The sequence below is a fragment of the Hylobates moloch genome, unplaced genomic scaffold (genome assembly GCF_009828535.3).
Source record: "Hylobates moloch isolate HMO894 unplaced genomic scaffold, HMol_V3 SCAFFOLD_1, whole genome shotgun sequence".
In the NCBI taxonomy this organism is placed as follows: Eukaryota; Metazoa; Chordata; class Mammalia; order Primates; family Hylobatidae; genus Hylobates; species Hylobates moloch.
In genome coordinates, this window is record NW_026652276.1 from 32456789 (window position 1) to 32476991 (window position 20203).

The 20203-nt window shown below is 34.5% G+C and overlaps 1 protein-coding gene across 22 annotated transcripts in view; it reads right to left on the bottom strand.

Annotated features, from left to right (window-relative positions):
- MAP2 (microtubule associated protein 2) overlaps positions 1-20203 on the bottom strand; it is a 310676-nt gene that overhangs the window by 207248 nt on the left and 83225 nt on the right. The gene's annotated exons all lie outside the window — the stretch shown is intronic.

Genomic DNA, 20203 nt, shown 5'->3' on the forward strand with positions numbered 1-20203 from the left:
GATGAAGGAGGTAGGTATACACTTAAAAATAAATGGGAATTACAGCCCAGTCTTCTAGAAACTTGAATTTGCATATTTTCTGGGGCGGGCAGGGGGGACGATGGCTTCTACCTTGCAAGATTCTACAGGGACACATAATCTATGCCTACCATGCCCATAATTTAATAAATAAATGTTAAGCCCTTGCATTAATTTAGAGAGAGAACTTTGTATAATATGAATCTTTTTGGATCTCCTGAAGAAATACACCCAGAGAAATTACAGGGATTTTGAAAAGTTAAAGCCAGGAGGCAATCTATGTCTTCTCACTGGTTCTCAAACTTCAGCATCAGAATTACTTGTAAGCCTTGACAAAACACAGGTTGCCGAGCTGCAGCCACACATTTCTGATTCACTAGGTCTGGGGTGGAGCCCAAAGATTTACATTTCTAACAAGTACCCAGGTGATGCTGATGGTGCTGGTTCAGGGGACACTCTGAGAACCACTGTCCTTCATGAAGGAAAGGCATAAAGAAGCCAAATCAGGAGCTCGGCCCTCACCTCTAAGAGGGCACAGCCACACATGGTGTCACACTAAGCACCTGAGAAAGATCCATAAAAGATGGTTCCTTAATCAAGTATGTAACCTCATTGTTGTGAAGAAAGCTGCTAGTGGGATGGGAATTGTGGGATGTGGTGAGAAAGAAGAGAGGCTGAGTACATGGCTGCGAGGGGAAGACCAGAGAACAGTAGGCATCCGTGTATGCATGAAAATAGTGACTACATTTAAATTCATTGAACAGATATTATTGAGCAACTATGATGTGCCAAAAACTTGGCTAGATGTTAGGGACTCATCAGTGATCAAAACAGAAAATGTTCCTGCTCTATGAACATTCTAGTTAGGCGAAACAATAATTAATTGTACAAAAAAAAATCAGTTATATCAGTAATATAGAAATGCTATGGAGAAAACTACAGGGTAGAGTAGGTGAGGATTAAGTGTTCTTTTTTATTTCCACACAGGGTGATACAGGAACAATGTCCACCAGATATCACACTAAGAACTGACACAAGAAAATGAGACAATTCTAACGTGTAACTTTGCAATCACTTTTCCCCCAGATGCCAGGATTAGTATAAAGAGCTCCAGATAGTGAGGGTACAGAATTCATAAAAGTCCATCTACCTGGAGCTCTGTCCTATTCATATATTCACAAGTCTCCTGGTTTAATTAAGTAAATCTGGGAGAGAAGAAAAAGTATTTGTTGGTTTTGTAGTCAGTCAGTTTTACAGATTCCCCACTATATTCCATCATAGATCTGCCATGGATGATCAAGCTTAGGAAAGACATTTGTACATCTTACATCTCAGGTATGAAATGAAACTTTTCTAACACATGACCATCATCAGAAAACAGGGATGCTGTTAGATTTAGTTACAGTTCTTATTATAGCAGCACTTCCTTCTTTCACTTTCAGGGTGGCAGAAAATAGGACTTAGGCCAGCTAATACTTCTGAAAGGATCTAGTATGAAGATAATCCAGTTAGAAGACACTGTTTGGTTAGTTTTCAATGATCCAAGGAAAGATTTGCCCCCAGGGAGAATCCTTGCTCTTTTAAATTTATAAATACATATATCCTAAGCAAATGCTCACGTATTCTACCCAAATAAATCTAGAGTGCTCTTTAAACAAAAAAAAAAGAAAGAAAGAAAAAAAAGAAACAAACCAAAAAACAAAAGCTTGAGAAAGGTCTCTCAGCCTCCTGCTATTGTACTTCTCTCTATGTGCTCCTATGTGGATATTAATTTTATATTCTTTAAATTGGATTTCCCTCCACTTTCAGAATTCTCAGGCACTCAGACATTTAGTGAAGTATGCTATTTACTTTTGTATATTATTACTATTTAATCTCTTAATTTTCTGCATTTTCATGAGGTCACTTCCTAGACTCCTAGTTTCCTCTTTTAAACCACAGCTGCATCAAGCTGACTATGCTCAAAAGAATAGGACTTATGAAAAAAGTAGGCATTGCAATCCACTGCTAGTTGAAAATACTTTCTGAATTATCAGACCTTCTGTAAAAAGCCCATGATATGCTTCATTATGTAAACAAACCTCCTCTGTGTTGCTTTTTAAGCTTGAAAATATCAAAATCATGACATGACATGAGAAGAATTCCATTTTGACAAAATGAAAAACACAAAAATTCTTCTACCCAGAAAAAAAAGAAACAGAATGTAATGGGGGAAAATAAATGCAAAAATAGAATTGGCTAGAAACCAGCAACCACAAGAAAAGAAATATGACAGGAAATGGAACTAATCAGTTACTATAGTGAAGAGTTCTTTTCCCCAGACTTTCTTAGGAGAAAAAAAGAAATTGTAAAGAAATGTAGAAACTAAGAGTTTGGACAAAGTTATTTATATAATCTTGAACTACACAAAATTCCCTGAGAATGTATACGTTTTTTGAAAGGAAAATGGAGTTTTTATTTAGCGGAATTTTGAAAGTTGATCTTCTTTGGGATTCTTCTGGTAAAGCTTTAGTTAGAAGGGTTGGAACTTTTGAGGAGTAAGGTCTATATAACTACACTATGAGATCTTTTTCCAGAGGCAGAATTATCTTCATATCTAATTCAAGGCCACTCGAAGGCTCAGTCCATTCAGGAATGGGCTTGCTTTGGCAGAACCCTCTTCAGCTCAGCAGCAGACATTGCCAACAGATTAGCCTTCCGTGAATAACAATTCTTCATACGCTGGAAAATTTTTCACACGAAAATTGCTCCTTTGGGTTATTCTCCCATTACAACTTACTTTTATTATTGGGTTATTTTGGTATAGACTATATCAATTTTTTAGCTGTTTTATGCCTAGATAAAATTAGAAGACATCATTTCTAAATATAGGTATGAAAAATTAATCTCTACATTAAAAACAAATTTAGAAATATTGTCATTTATTAGCTAGTTGTTTCGTGACTCTAAGTTTTAAAAAAATTAGTAGCTAATTCACTTAACGAAAGTCATTTACAAATGTTTGACAACCTCTGAGCATGTCTGCAGAGATGGTAGATACAGAATAGCCTTTATTTAATTTCTAATATCCTACTGGAAAAATATGGATAAAAGCTAGAACATATATTAAAAATAATATGGCTCATCTCCATTTAATTTACATACAAGAAAACCCAGGTCTCAAGATTTGAATTTCCTTATTCAAGGTAACACAGCTGCTTAGCAGACGAGGCAAAAATTGAAACCAGGTCTCTGGATCCCAAGGGACACTGATAGTCCCTAATTATCATGTGGTAAGAGAGATCCACCAACAACCAAATAACAAACACAACAGGTAATGAATTGAAAAAACAATTGATATTAACTTTTTTCACACTCTTTGTAATCCATAGAAGCTTATTCATAAATAAGTTAGTGAATGTCTTGAGATTCAATTGAACCAACATTTCCCAGTGTTCAGGCAAGACAGAAAGACTGAAAAGAGGATGAATGATGAAAAGGTTCCTGAGTCAAAGTAATTTATTGAATTTTTCTTTTTCCAGCTCTATTATTTTACACATATAATAATGAAAGTTGATGAATGTATACTTCATGCAAGTGTGTTACATATATTACCTGGTAACATATTATATTGTATAGTGTATTGCATGTATTACCTTATTTATTTCCTTTTATTGCTATTATCTTAATGTTTAAGCTCATGTTTCAAGGCTACTAAAATAGCAATTATCATAAAGCTAAGAACCAGCATTTGAAACCAAATCTAAATGATTCCAATGTATATCTCTATCCAGTGAATTACATTGCTTAATTCTTGAAAACTCTCTCTGACTCTGGATTATGTGTGTTAAAAAAAAAAAAAAGAAAGAAAAGACTAAAGAAACTACTTCTGCCTGTTGAAAAAAATCATATTTCAAAAATTAGAGACAAATAAGCATTAAAATTGATTCTAAATTGGGATAAATAAGATAAACAGGACTTTCAAAATGAATGCCTTTATGTATCACTGAGCATCTAAGATGCCTTCTCAGGGTTTCCATGCCAACCTTTCTAGAATGCTAAAATAAGCTGTGAAACAACATTTACTCACACCATAATATATAGTTTTTGATGCACTAAACTGTTTCACTGCATTTAAAAAAAAAAAGCTCAAATAAATTTTGAATATTTAGCGAATGGGGGAAGTAAAAACGGTACCAGTCATCAGTGAGGAGGCAAACAATGTAACTTTTCTTTGTCTAAATGAGACAAGCCTTAAGAAGGACTTAAACGGAACTTTTCATTTCTGCTAAGATCCTTTTTATGTATATCCATAGTTAGTCATCGCTTTTCAAAATAGTTTTATAAAAGTTATGTTTAAATTATAAACAACACTAAGCACTTAACACTGAATATATAGAAGACAAATTTGGAAATCTAGGGCACTTCAATCTTTGATTCGGACCACCTGGCAAGAGAAAAATAAATGAATAAAAAGCCAAATGGAGCTGAATAGGTCTCATGCAGTTTGAAGAGATTTCTTTTTACCTGTCAAGCTCCTTAAAAGTAAACATTGCAGTTTGACTGCTGAATTATGACAGGAGCCTCCAGTGGAGAAGAAGCAGCTCCTGCAGGTTGGAAGAGATGGGCAAGAGAAGGGCCTAGCATTTGGGTCCAGCCTCCAGCATGCAGAAGACATAGGCCAAGGAGCTCAGACAGGGTGGTTAGAAAGGGAATACTCAGGACAACAATAGAGAAGGGCACACAGGGCACTGGAATAGTAACAGCAATCCAACAACAGCAATAAGAGTAAGAGTGAATGTAGGCAACATCATAAACACTAAAATTGTATCAGGCAATGCACTAAGTTCCAGAAAGACAGTAATGACAAGGCATGTGTGGTCTCTGACTTCAACAGCTAGGAATCTAATTAATCTTAAAACATGTTGATTATGGAGAGAGAATAAAGCGAAATGCCATGAGAGGTTGCATTCAGGGTGTTATGAGAGTGCACAGTGAGGGCATCTCGCCCAGTGTAGGAAAGACGGCTCTGAGTAACTGAGGTCTAAGCATTCACTCCTAACAGAAAAAAACATGGAGAATAAAGGCAGGAGAGATGGCAGGAAATAAGGCTGAAGAACCATTTACTGACTTAACTAATTTAAGCTGAATACAAACGTCAGATTTTAATTTGTTCCTTACCAGGTTTTTAAGTACGTAATACATCATATCTACAGACCAATATTGGCAACCATAAACAGGAAAAGACAACTGTAAATTTATTAGAGTCACAACTACACTTACTCCATCACCAATAACTGTGGGCTTCAATGAGTTAGTTGACATCTCTGATTCAGTGGTCTGGGTTTTCTACGTAAGCTGTAACAGTTTGAATGCAATCGTTTTGTTACTGAGGGGGCAGCATCAACTGATACTTTCCCTAAATGAGGAAAATTTAAGATTTTACCAAAGGTAAATAAAAACAAAAACTTCCATATGGAGCTTTAAATAAATTTCCTGGATTGAGGTCTTAGGCCACGTCCTTACAACTGCAGAGACCTACAAGTGCCGGCCTCTTACATATATTGATTATTTTGAAACCTTTTTCATATATGGATTTGAACTCTCATTCAGAAATACAATGCTTGATTATCCAGCACTTTCAAAAGTTATTCTTAAAAATTATTTGTCACAAACATTTCTTGAAACATCATATAAGAAGGGGCAATATTTTCCTCAACCTGAGGTTTATGACTTGTCAACTACTTCAATATGATTTAGGTCTCTCTTATCCCAACCTGCAAGACTTCTTCCAAATCATTTTATTTTCCTGCATCTATGATACTCTAGTTTTTAGAGTTCAAAATGCTGTTTTGTGACAGGTGCCACTGGTTTTGCATTGGCCATATTTACAGTGCTCTGCCTTGATTCAGAAGTGTATGGCCATGGCTTTCTAATCTGATTAGCTCCTTGGACTTTATATTACTGTCTTTACTGAATATATTTTTCTCATTTCACAGCTGAGATCCAGCTGGTGCAAAAAAAAAAATGGAGGCCCATCAATCCTAATGGGGCACTGGTTAAAATGATGCTGACTCTTGTTCTATATCCAGTATGAGAAGTAGCTCGACACAGGTCTTTGTTGCTTCTTTAAAAGTGAATGAACAAATTCCCCCCTATTAGAATTTTATTTATGAAAACAATATTTTCTGAACCAAAGCTCTAAAAATATGGCTTGTCAAAAGATTTTTCTGTGTAATTTATGATTTAATTAATATGAAGTCTTACAAAGCTGAACTGAACTACACTGCTATGTATTGATAATTTTATTGAAAAAATAATACCATGGGAGCTTTAGTACCTATGAAAACAACAATTAAGGAATTTAGCAGTTTCTCCTTTAAAACATGCTATAGAATGGACCATGTAATGTGTTATTGATCACAAAATCCCAATCTCCTGGTATATCAGTTCAGATTGATCATGAATGTGCTTTTGGTGTTATCTTTGAGAGGCATAGGGGCCCAGCTGACAGAGTTCCAATACTGCAAAGCCTCTTAACTGTTCTTTCTCTGAAAAGTTAGAAGAGAAAGATATCAATCCTAACAACTAAAGCAGCTTAAAAAAATTTTTTTTCGAAATAAGATTAAAGGGTTTACAAGAAGCAAGGAAGGAAGCATAAAGACAGATAAAAAGGAGAGAAAAGGGTTACAATCCAATCGAACTCCCTTTATGCCTGAAGAATAAATTGAATCATATCCTAGTAATGACAAAAGAGGGGGTGGGGGAGGAAGGATTGGAGAGGTGCTGCCACAAAACGACTTTTAAAAACCATCAATTGATGTATTTTGAAATTATTAATAAATGAGGTCAAATCATTTAGGAAATGATACATTATATTTTGGTCCATCATATTAGTGTGTTGTAAAGTACATGTATGTACGTAGAAGGCTGCTGCCACCTGAATAAAAGTGAGCAAGACTGTGTCTTTCTTGTTCTCTTCTAGCACACTTCTTAGCATGATGTGGTGCTCAAGAAAGCATTTGTTTAGTGAATAAATAATTCATTTAGAGTCATTTTACACCTACTGGAAATAAGCTTAGCCTGCCTCAATACTATAAAGGAAATTATAAGTAGCTCTAAACCATATTTGAAGGCAAATTGGCAAAAGAGAGATTTTCAAAGGAAGAAAGATACTATGCATAACCTTTAATGTCATTGTCATTAGCCAACATGGGGGGACCAACCAATGGTATTGCAAAAATACTGCCACATCTCCTAATATGATATTTAGCACAGACAGTGTGTCATTCAAACATTACTGCATGAGATGGGAGAGGCTAAAAATAAGTACAATTAATACACAATAAAATTTAAAACTATAAGTGCTTTATAGTAAGCAAAATATAATAGGGAGCAAAGTAAACAATACTGTGAGAAAATATCCTATGGAACAACCACCTTTTAATAACAAGCAAATGACCTCATGAAAGGGAAAATAACTCATCTTGCTAAGGAATGGGCCTCAGAAGGTCTTAAGTGGCCTGAAGAATCTTCCCTTAAACACACACCCTTTTCATTAGAAATTAGGTCTTCATCTCAAAATTAATAAAAACAAAACAAAATAAAATAATATGAAATAATACTTCTGCTGGAAAGATTAAGCCCTTGTGACATTCTTTTCTCCTTGCACAGAGAACTAAAATTTGTGTAGGTAAAGGCTGCTGCTTCATTATTAGTCATTATTAGAATATCTTCCCTATGTCCCTCTTCAGAATTCTAATTACATTCGCACACAAAAAAATATGCATTTTGTGCTGTTCCTACTAAATTTTAAAGAGACATTTTAGGAAAAAGTGTGAGGAAAAGAATGCTTTTATTAGAGCATATGGATTTAGCTGTGCATATGTATATATATTAAGAAATTAATCACTGGATATCTTATAGGGAAGCCTGTCTTTAGTAATCTCCTGTTCTATTTATCATCAGCAGATGCTCACTCTGGGTGCAACCTAAGTGATTACTCCCAGAAATCTCATAATTGCAGTAATTAGGGTCACATGACCTTCAGCTTGTTCCTGCTATAAAAAAGGATGGGGGTGGGGAGGCAGATGGCCCACATTAACATTTGAATGAGCACTGAATGAGTAGTGGAGCAGTTTAAGTTAAATGCACCAGAAAGCTAGGATGTCCAGTCTCAAACACATTTCAAGTAGAAATTTAAGACCTTTTTTATATGATCCATTCTGCTCTCCACAAGGTCTGCCTTCCCTTGCAAAAGCCAAATATGAGCAGAACTACCTTCCAATAATTTACCCAGCAATCAAGTTACTATGAGTGTGAAGGAGTAGTGATCATTTTACTTCAATCTTTCCATTTTAAAGCCTATTTGTTCTTTGTTTTAGAATATACTGACAATATACTCAGGTAACCCAAAATATCCACTGACTACTTTTCTTAAAAAACAATTATTTCCTTCATTTTACACTGTAAGGACAAATATACCTCTTATTCAAATCTCTCTGCTGAAAACAAGGGTAGATAGAGACTGCTTTCTACTCTCCCTTTTCTTTTAGAATTTCTTTCTTTGTTCTTTGCGAATTTATGTAAATCTTAATGATGGCTAACTAAGCCTCCCATTAGCCTCACAACTCAGAAATGTTTTCTCAAGAACCTTGGAGCTATCTTTTTGAAATGCAAACATCAAGGGAGAAAGCTCCCCTATCTCCCAGTTCCTATGGGAGGGTAGGAGCCTAACTTCAGGGTTACTCTTGCTCCAAGTTGCAAAACTTCTTCCTGTCATAAAGGCATGAGAAATTTGTTTCTCCTTGGAGAAAGCCAATTAGCTAACACAGATGATCACCCCAATTACCTGAAGAATTTAGGATGGTGCTGTCAAGTCCTTTTACTTGAGGACTGGTTGTTGTTTATCTTGAAAGCATGTGTGTAATCCCACTCTTGGCTACATCTACTTGGCAATATAGAAAAGTGAGATTTATTTTGGTTTTTACAATCTCTTAGTGGATTGCCTGTAATGTTCATCACATTCTGGTTTAATGCTTAATAGTAAAAGTGTTTTCTTTTTCTATTACTTTGGTGGAGGGGATTTCTGGGTTGGTATAGGATTTTGTTTTTAATTATATTCCCTCAACAATTTTGATTTTAATTAATCTGTCTCCCTGTAGTAGAGCCCTTTTACATATTTAACAAAGGACTTGAACGGTAAAATTCCAGATTTCCCATCTGAAATTTAAATAAGGAGATAAAGTAGTTAATTTTACTATTTCATTTATCTTTAATTATAAACAAGCTTGGTAACATTAGTGCCAAAATAAAATAATTACAGACATCAAGAGGGTGAGTTGGAACATCTAGTTCCCATGTGTTGAGATATCAATGTTTACTTTTTTCTTTTCATAAAACCTATGACAAAAATAGACTTTCATTAAAGTGAGCTTTTGAAAGAGACATTCACAGCAGTATATATCTATGTAACTATTCTGTGTGCATGAAGAGAGAATGAAAAATCCCATGATGAACTGGGTTTCTGCTTACAGTTAAAGAACAGATACACATACAAGCAATTCAACAAATATTTGTAGGGAAAAAAAGTGGAAGACTAAGAAAGAAGGAAGAAAAGAAGAGGCAGAATACAGATCCAAAGTAAACCTGTCCTGCACCCTCTGTTCAGGTTTCTCAACTTCCGAGTCCTCATTCCCTTATGCGTGCTTTGGTTTCCATAGACCCCTTTCAAGAAATGTCCTTCTTTCTGTACCTCTAACTCTCTATTGTGGCCATATAAATTCTATTTACCTATAAACCCAGCTGAAGATCCCTTTAAAAAAATTTGGCCCTTCAAAATCAATTATATCTTCTCTAGGTCACTCTACAAAGTTATATCTGTGCTTAGTATTTGATTGTATCATCATGTATTAGCATTTATATGCATTAGTTTTCCCCTCTCTTGACTGCAAGCCATTGCAGAGCAAAGTAACCACTGTTAATACGTTTAAAGCATTCACAGAATCTTGCTCTCAAATGAACTACAAATGGATCCTCACTACTTGATTTATTAATAACCACTCAGTTGTATTGGAACTGCACCTTCTCATGTAGGCTTACTATATGTGTGCAAAGATTTAATTCTGAAAGTACAGAGAATGATTTAGAGTATGATTTAGAAATATTATCATGTACAAATTCTCTTTCCCTGGTAAAAATGCATGCCCATGAAACTATGAGACAAAAGAATGTAATTTGGTTTCCCAAAGGCTGGACCAGGCAAACATGTGTTATCATCTAGGCTGTTTTACTTTTCGTTTTTTCTTTTATTTAAAAAAAAAAATCTGTTTGGTTATCATTCACCTCATGGCTTGGATTTCTTTGTATATACTTTTCTATTTTTTGAGCATACTTCTTCCCCCATCTGCTTCCCTTGCCCTTCCACTCCGTAAAGTGGTGTATTTCCACGTGGGGTCATGTTAGCTAATGACTAGGATCCCTATGTCCTAGTAAATGGTACATTGTTTGAATATCTATGTGGGATACCATTTATGGCTATGTCAAAATGATGAAATAAAGAAATACGTATCAAAAACTACAATTATGTGGGCTTTACAAGATAGATAACGAACTTGTGAAAACTCTCTAAGCAATCCATGACATGTAAATGAAGAAGATACTATGCTCAATCCAAAGAGAAACTGTTTACTTTTCCGAAAGCAAAACCGAATGACATCACATTTCAAACACTTTTTATGCCATCTGCTGACATTGTGCCACACATTGTGGTGACAAAACACATGATATTTCTAAAAGTTTTCTTGTTAATTAATGAAGTATTAATGAATATAAAGAGGATGTTTGCATCCTCTTTATACTTACGTAAAGGTGAACAGTGTCCTTGTTTTCTAAGCACAAAGTTAAAATAACTTTTGCCACCAGGTCTCTAACAGAGAACTTCAGTGATCACCAAAAAGAAAATTTACAAAAACTATCTAAATATAAGAAAATAAAAAAAATACATATCTACTTAGTCCCTACAATCAAAGAGGAACACAGCAGTTCCAGGTATGGTGGAAGAGGGAGGATGATGCCTGATAGAGAAACTTGGCAAATACCCTGTGGGGTATACATTTCCAGTACATGCATAATCATTCAATAGCATACAATATTTTAAGGTGACATTAGTAATTATTAACATGGAAGATTATGTAATTGTTGTGTTGTACAACACTTGTATGAAATAGAAGAAAAGGTAATTTCACTCCATTGAAGTGCCTATATAATAGCCTAGCCTGAATATGTAAGTACGATTTCTCTCTGAGCATTAATTTCACCTAGGGAAATTAACTGCCTGCCAGTACACCCCTCTAACATACTACAATAGTAATTTACATCTTAATTTCCAAACAGGTAGAAAACCCCAAGGGACACCCTAAGTGCACAAATCATCCCCCTGTGATAGTGTAGCCAGATGGTCCAAATTAGGTCTTCGAGTCTCTAAGGGATAATGGAAAGTCGAAGTGAAATTTGAAATGGTTTGCAACTATGAAGTTGCCTCTCAAGTTAAACGTCCTGCTCACTGACTCATTTTTACCCCATATTTCCAAAATTTAAATAAATTTTAAAGGAGGAAATTCCTATACCTTTATTTTCAGTAAGTTCCTTAATCCTTCCCTTTTTTTATTCCTGTTGTTTAACTTACTCTCCTCTATTGGTCTAATACTCCTTATGGCTGACTTAAAACCCCTTAAAGATGCCACCACCTTAGCTGTTTTTTTAAAAGTAGATCAGCTTATACTTGCACCTTAGTATTGTACCAGAGAGCTACTTCTGGCAGAACACTAATAGAAGGCAACAGCTTTGAGGAAAAGGTGGAAAAAGCATATTCATTCTAGGTGAAGCATCTTTAAGCAAATGACATCAAACCCACTCTCTTTATCATTCTGAAGATCAATATCTTATAGTTTAAGCCGTCACTAAATGATGTATATCATAGGCAAGTAGTTACATTTAGATAAATGTGTATTTTTCTACTTATTGTTATTCCATAAAAGACTTTTCTGTATTTCTAAGAACTAACATTTCACAGAGGAATATCTGTTTATAAACATTCTATCTGGGCCAGGTGCAGTGGCTCACGCCTGTAATCTCAGCACTTTGAGAGGCTGAGTTGGGAGGATTGCATGAGCCCAGGAGCTTGAGACCAGCCTAGGCAACATAATGAGACCCCATCTTTGCAAAAAATAAAAGAAAAAAAATTTAGCTTGGCATGGTGGTGTGCACCTGTGGCCCCAGCTACTCAGGAGTCTAAGGCAAGAAGGACCACTTGAGTTGGGTAGGTCAAGGCTGCAGTGAGCCATGATCACACTACTGTACTTTAGCCTGGGTGACAGAATAAGACTCTGTCTCTATAAATAAATGAAATAAAAATAAAAATTGTTTCTGGTTTAATGACTAAGTTTCTCAGTTCATAAAATGAAGACAATAGTACTTAAAGTTCCAAATACCTACTGATATGGTTTGCCTCTGTGTCCCCACCCAAATATTACCTCAAATTTTAATCTCCACATGTCAGGGGAGGGACCAGGTGGGAGGTCATTGAATCATGGGTGCGGTTTCTCCCATGCTGTTTTCATGATAGTGAGTGAGTTCTCATAAGAGTTGATGGTTTTAAAGTGTGGCACTTCATCGTGCTTGCACATACTCCCTCCTGCCACCTTGTGAAGAAGGTGAAGAAAGTGTCTGCTTCGCTTGCGCCATGATTGTGTTTCCTGGGGCCTCCCCAGCCATGCAGAACTGTGAGTCAATTAAACCTCTTTTCCTTATAAATTACCCAACTTCAGGAAAGTTCTTCATAGCAGTGTGAAAATGGACTAATACACTTATTAATATTCAAAAAGTAATGTACTAAGTGATCACTTGCTCTAGTTTTGAACTACAAACTTTGGCAGGTATAAAACTTTACATAAATGAGAGAGAGAAAGAAGATAGACATAGATGTACACATATAATGCATTTGGTGTTTTCTTTATTCAACTCTTCACTAATTAGATTTGAAATGGTCGAAAGAAAGAAAATGAAGACTCTAAAGCAACACAAAGTTGATAACCATAAGACACTGAATAATATGGAATGAAACCTAATCCATGTCGGTTTGTTATGGCAAATGATTTTCAACTAACATTTTTATAATATTAATAACTGGGAGAGATTAGCTCAGAAAAGGCACATAATTTTACCCTCTTCAACATGAATGGCTCAGAAGGCATTCCTAAAAGTAAAGCCCTTGTATTGTGCATTGGCAAAATTATTTGAAACCATCATGCCTATATATATATCTATCTATCACATGTGTGTATTTTATGTCATATTCCTTTTTCTAATACACAATGGATACTTTTCTATTCTCAGGTGAATAACTGATGAAGCTTAACAAGTCTCACGTTGATTTATAGAGGAACAAGAGAGTTTATCCCTTTTACTACTATGCAGTTCTTATTCTGCAATAAGTAGAATATAAAGAATTTCTTACATAATAAAGAAATTCATTTATTTTATTTTTAAATCTTCCAAACTACCCTAATAAGATATAAGGCCCATATTTAGGTTATAATACTTTTTAATGACATAAATGGGCTGCAAAGAGATCAGCTGTTTTATTCTTTGGAATAGGATTCTTTTTTACAGATGAATTTAGAAAGGCAATAAAGATTAGCTGGCCAGTGAATTAAATCCACAGAATTGATTTCATAAGCATGGGGTTTGTATGAAAACATAGCCAGTGGTTGTCTTTTGCAGCCACTTGATACCACATTTAATTAAGGAATAAAGAATGAGCTAGAGCATTCTTTTCCCACATGAAAAAAAAAAAGGGAGGACTTTAAACAATAATCACCCCAAAGACATTTGAAGCTGCAATAATTATTAGGTTTAATTTGGGAAATTTAGAAAACTTATGAAAAAGGTGACTATTTTGTCATTTTATTTTATTCCTACATTTAGCATAGTATATTAATATCTTTGTATTTAAAAAACATATCCAGGATTCTAATGATTAGATTTACATATGATACAAAGTGACTTTGAGATTCTGGAAAGATTTATAGAATGACCAATTATTTGTTTACCACTTTAAGGAGAAATACAAAGCTTCCAGAATCACATTTCAAACTGAAAAGACCATTTAATCCTTAGGATAATTTACTTTCTCTTGTGAAACTTTCTGAAATTTGATGCATCATAAATACGTATTTTCTCCTTTTAATAGAAAGTAATCCTTTCCTGGATTTTGGACAAAAACATGACTATCAAAGAATTAGCTCATGACATGACTTAGAAGAGGAGAGGCGGGGAGGAGGTTGAAGTGAGGGTGGCAGACAAACTTGCTATCCCTCCTCATTTGTTCGCATGACCTAATGAAGAATCTTGGGGATACGTGCTTCCAGAATTGCTCTTTCATTTTGACAGCCTGATATACTGAGGAAATACGCTTGTTGATGCCATGAAAGATGAATACAAAAATACTACCCACTGGAAGAGTCTTAACGAACAAGTATTGGATCTGTGGTGTTTTTTTGTTTTTTGTTTTTTCAAGAGAGAAAGATAGGGTGCCGAGAGAGGATACAGTGATTAATGATTATTATAACATACACACATATACGCACATATATGTAGCCCTATAGTCTTCATATGTAATACAATTGTTTATATTCTGTTTTGCAATTTTATAATTGTTTGTTATATAATGAATGTCTTTAAAATTCATTATATAAGCATTTCCTAAGTGTCCATTTCCTCCAAGGCCCTATTGAGATAGCACGCATAAGGGTAAAGACCCAGTTTCTCCTTAAAAAGCCTATGGGCTGCTAGGGGAGAATGGACCTATCCAGATATAATCATAACATGAAGCATAACAAGTCTATAAGAAATGTGTGAAGCAACATGAAGCAAGTTGGAAGAGAAATATAGCGTCTCCCCGAGAAGGTACTGGAAGTTGACCAAGAAGCTAATCAAAATTTTGTCTTAATTCTGGAAAGCTCAAAGTACTGAAGCTTACTGGTTAGACATTAAGAACATCCTCCTCTCCCCACTTCCTATTTCATTAGAGTATTAGCATTTTCTACACTTTTTTAAGTGCAAGTCTGCTTAATTGTGCAATGTGCTGTTTAGTTTAACAGCATCTTTAATGAAAGATATACTACTACTCAGCAGAGCATAGAGAAATTACTTTCTGGCCAGTTTGAAATACGTATAAAATTCTATATATGGGACTGCGTGCAGCGTCTCATGCCTGTAATCTCATCACTTTGGAAAGCCAAGGCAGGAGGATCACTTCATGCCAGATCAAGACCAGCCTGGGCAACATAGAGAGACCCTGTCTCTATAAAAGGCATAAAATAAAAAATTAGCTGGGTGTGCTGGTGCACGCTACCACAGTCCTAGCTACTTAGGAGGCTGAGGCAAGAGAATCACTTGAGCTTAGAAGTTTGAGCTTATGGTAAGCTGTGATTGCACCACTCCATTCCAGTCCAGGCAACAGAGTGAGGCCCTATCTCTATAAAAGAAATATTGTTTTAATTTATATATATAATACATTTTATATATATGTGTGTGTGTGTATATATATATATACACTTAAAACTTCTGGCTTCTTTCATTTATATATTTTGAAGCTTTTATAACAATAATTTAAAGATCCTCATTCATTTTATTTTCTGTTTTAAGAGAAGCGTCAGAATTTATTACACATGTAAAATCTAGAAATAAAGACTTTAATAGAGCATTTGTTGGTTTGTTTGTTTGTTTTCAAGGCTCAATGGAGTAAACACTCCTATTTATTTAGCAATCCCCATATGCCAGACATTGTTCTAAGAGTCTTTTTTTGCATTAAAATGTAATTTATTATAATTTATATATTTATCAGACACAATGTGGTGTTTTGATACAAGTATACATTATGTAATAATCAAAGTAATTAGCATATTTTGATAGAGGGCTTAAAAGTGGATTAAAAGTTATAATTTTTAAGACTCATAATAATATCTCATTTAATCTTGGAATGAAGTATAAGTTATTTTTGTTTCCATTTTACAGATAATAAAATCAGAGGGCTTGACCAAGGAATACCACAAGCAGCTTAGCAATGTAGAAGCATAGAGGGCATCAGAGGTTAAGCCAGAGGAAAAGATTAGAACTGGGAGGAAGGACTAGATCCAGGAGCATTGGATCAAAATCAGGGCTTGGATAAATAATTTCAGATAAATATTAATGATTCAGTCATAGGTAATTGACCAGGCACAGTGACTCATGCCTGTAATCCCAGCACTTTCAGAGGCTGAAGCAGGAGGATCGCTTTAAGCCAGGAGTTTGAGACCAGCCTGGGCAACAAAGCGAGACTCAGTCTCTACAAAAAATAAAAAATATAGCCAGGAATGGTGGCACACACCTGTAGTCCTAAGCTACTGAGGAGGCTGAGATGAGAGGACAACTTGAGCCCAAGAGTTTGAGGCTGCAGTGAGCCATGATTGTGTCACTATACTTCAGCCTGGGTGACAGACGGAGACTCCATCTCTTCAAAAAAAATCATAGGAAATCATCTCTTTAAGAAGTCTAAGCACCAAGAAAGCATGAATTCATCTAATTTCAAACTCAGGTGCTTCAACCAACACCACCAGAACACTTTAATATAGTCAAGTGCAATTGCAAAGGCAGGGGAAGTCTTATAGCACTGAGAGCCTTGTGTTAAGCAATGTATCCCTTAGAACTAGGTGTCAGTATGATGAATATGATCCCTCTTTGGGAGCAAGATAGGATAGGGTTGGAGGTAGCGTCTTCATGGAATATATATGCTAAGTACTGACTGCATTAGAGGAAGGATAAAAGGTTAGTGAATAGGATGAAGAAGAAACAGATACAAAATAGCAACAAGTTATATCCAATATTTTCTTTTTAACTTTTGATATTGCAAAATGAGACTAAAAGTATCAATGTAGAAAAGTATTTTTAAAATTTTGAGGAGAGAAATTTATAAAATATCTACACTAGCTAGCACACAATATGACATTTCACTTTTAGATTTGTAGAGTAATCTTAGTTCTTTTCTGCTCACAGCATTCCAAACACTTCCAGAAAAGCTACTGCACCTCATGTCACTTGTTGAGCAGTATCTCCACTGTAAGTAAACTTGAGAACTCTATTAAAGAATGTCTCCCTTGCCCCATTCCTTAGGGTCCTCAACCTCTTTCTCAAGAAAACTATAATTAATATAATTAACATGATCATCTATCTTTATAAGAATGAAAATCATTTAGCTTTTGATTCTGTCTTCAACAGCATAAGATCAAACAGCCTTCCCAAGCTGAGAGTGGCAGAGCCAATGAAATTAACATTACCTGATCATTCTATCTAAAAAACAAGTTATGCTGTTTAGATTGATATTTTTAATGATCCATGAATATTCCTTTACAAGCATCTGTTTCCTATTTTATATTCTAAAATTGAGAAGCCATCATTTGCTTATCAAACTGAGAGAAATTTTTAAAATCCTAATTCCAACATTGACATGGGTATTGCAAAACTCAGACTGCTTCTGCTACCAGTGAAGTGCATATTGGTATATAATTTTGGGGAACACTCACAATGTACACGTTAGTCATCTCAAATATATTTATTTCTTTATACTACATAATCCCACTTCTACAAATTAATCCTAAGTACAATGTCAGCAGTGAACATAAACATTTTAGAAGCATATTTACTGCAGTGCTATTTATAATAGTGAGATATTAAAAATGGTCTGAATGTCCAACAATCAGTAAATGGTGAAATAAATTATGAAATATCCATAGGATAGTATATCATAGAGCCATTAAAAAATCACCTTTTCAAGTAACTGGAATGTATAGAACAGAAAATTTAATTTAACTTTTGTGAAAACAAACCACAACAAAAACTGGAGGAAAATATACCAAAATGCTGGTAGCAGTATTAATAATAAAGAAAAAGAAGTAGATCAGAAAAACCAATACACATTTTTTTAAAAAGGCAAAAATTGTAGCCTAAAATGTTGCTAAGAATCAATGCCAAATTTACCTTCCTTGTTTCTGGACTTCATTCTGACTTTTTTTTTTTTTTGTAATAACTTTAGGAGATTAAAACACATTTCCAGTCTAAATTCAGTAATATTGTGGTTCATAAAATCTAAGATACCATTTATTACAAGACATACCTCATTTACTACTAGGAAAAAAAATGCTGTCAATTTAACTATAGCATCACTTAATTTTACATAACTTAATGTAAAATTACATGCATCACAGAATTGATAAAATATTGCAATGGCATTTCTGATGTCTTATTTTATATACCCCTATCGGTAGCTTGATTTTATCTGGCAACACTAGTTATTTTGCTCAGCTAACAGTTTTACAGAAAAACATGCTTTTTCTGTGAGGGAAACCCTTTTATCTTAAACCAAAAGTACTTAGTTATAGTTGAAAAAAATGGTAATTTCCATTACACATATTCTGTTTTGATAACCTGGCTGTTTCTGGTGAGTTAATATATTTTTAAGAGACTTACTACATCTAACTGCTTTTACAAAATGTGATTTAGATAACTGATTAACCAAATGTAATTTAATATTATTTTCATTTCCAGATAGAAGGGAAAACAATACTAATAAATACTAAACCACACATATCCAAGTGGGAAGACCTGGTAATAAGAGAGGTTTAAACGTTTCCATTTCTATGTACACGTTATTTTCACTGATATATTTATTTATTTGAAAATAGACAAGTCATCTTGACCAAACACACTTGATTTTCATATTCCCACAACAGAAATCTCCATGTGGAAGATGGTTAGGGGATCAGATTATGAAAAATCTTTGTGCATTACTGTTAGTTTTTTATAGTCTAACAAAAATCTTTTTTCTTTTCAGTTTTCTTTCATTCTGGAAAGTGGTCAGAACAAGATGAGATTGCAAATTGTCATGTTTACCATATCAACTATAAAATAAAAAATCAGGAAGGGAAGAGTTTATTTCTTATTAAAGAAGAGAAAGGAAAAGTTTACCTCTCATACAGATTTATTTATAATTAAAACTTAACTCTGTGAATTGAAAATATTACTGATTCAATGATGTGTACTTTACAAAAATCTCATTCTACTTGTAATTTTGGTTTTGTCGGTGGATGGGATAGGGGCTAGTAGGGGATAAAAGTAGAAAAAATTTCAAAAAGTCTTAAAAAATTGCACATTTAAATGTTCACAAATCTCCATAGTATATGCTAAAAAGTGAATAAAAGAGACTTTAATAAATTTGACCCCGAACTATATAAAAACACTTAATAAAATAATACAGTTTATAAACTTTAAACCAATACTTGTAGACATTTCACTTTTTTCTTTATTAAGTTTCCAATTATCTATAGGCATAATTTTAATATATTCTATTTGCTTCATTCTATACAGATTTCGAAGATAGGAAAGCACAGTTTGAACCTGAAAAGAGAAATAATAGTTTTTCATCTGTGTGTGTGTGTGTGTGTGTGTGTGTGTGTGAGGGACAGAGTGTGTCTGTGTGTCTGTGTGTTTATGTGTATTTGGTTGTAGGAAAATGAGGTCAGAATTGAGGCCAGAAAAGGTACATATTTACAGTGTGCCTGTTATATGACAGACACTGCAATCTGAAGAGTTAAACATGGGCTTTAAAGGGAAAATTCCTGATTAGTGTAAGGGTAAATGAAAAGCCAATGTTTTCCTTTGTGTTAATTATTAATCAAAAGCCTATACAAAAAGTTTAGCAACACCTGGCATGTTGTTCTTTCATAAGCAATAAAAGTCTTCATTTCATTCAGTGTTTAGTTTTTTTTTTAAATCTGAATACATGTTCAAAAAAAATAGAAGGCATAAATAAAATCCCAAGTTTATTGCTGTGAGGGACTTCTGAGGTTCTGTTATTACTCTAAACTCAGTTAAGCTAGTTTCGAGTCTCAAAGCCAATTAATGAAAGCACAGAACAAAAGGAATGATATCTTAACACTCTGCTAACTGAAATTTTTTATTGAAAAGTACGTTTTCAACACTACCCTCTTTAGGAAATATATTCTCTGTGAGTATATAATTGTGGAATTCAAAGTGTTTTCCTGCAAATTCAGGAAGCTGACCATTCTTTGAAAGGTCAGCCTTCCAAGAAGTCATTTTTTTAATATTTCTG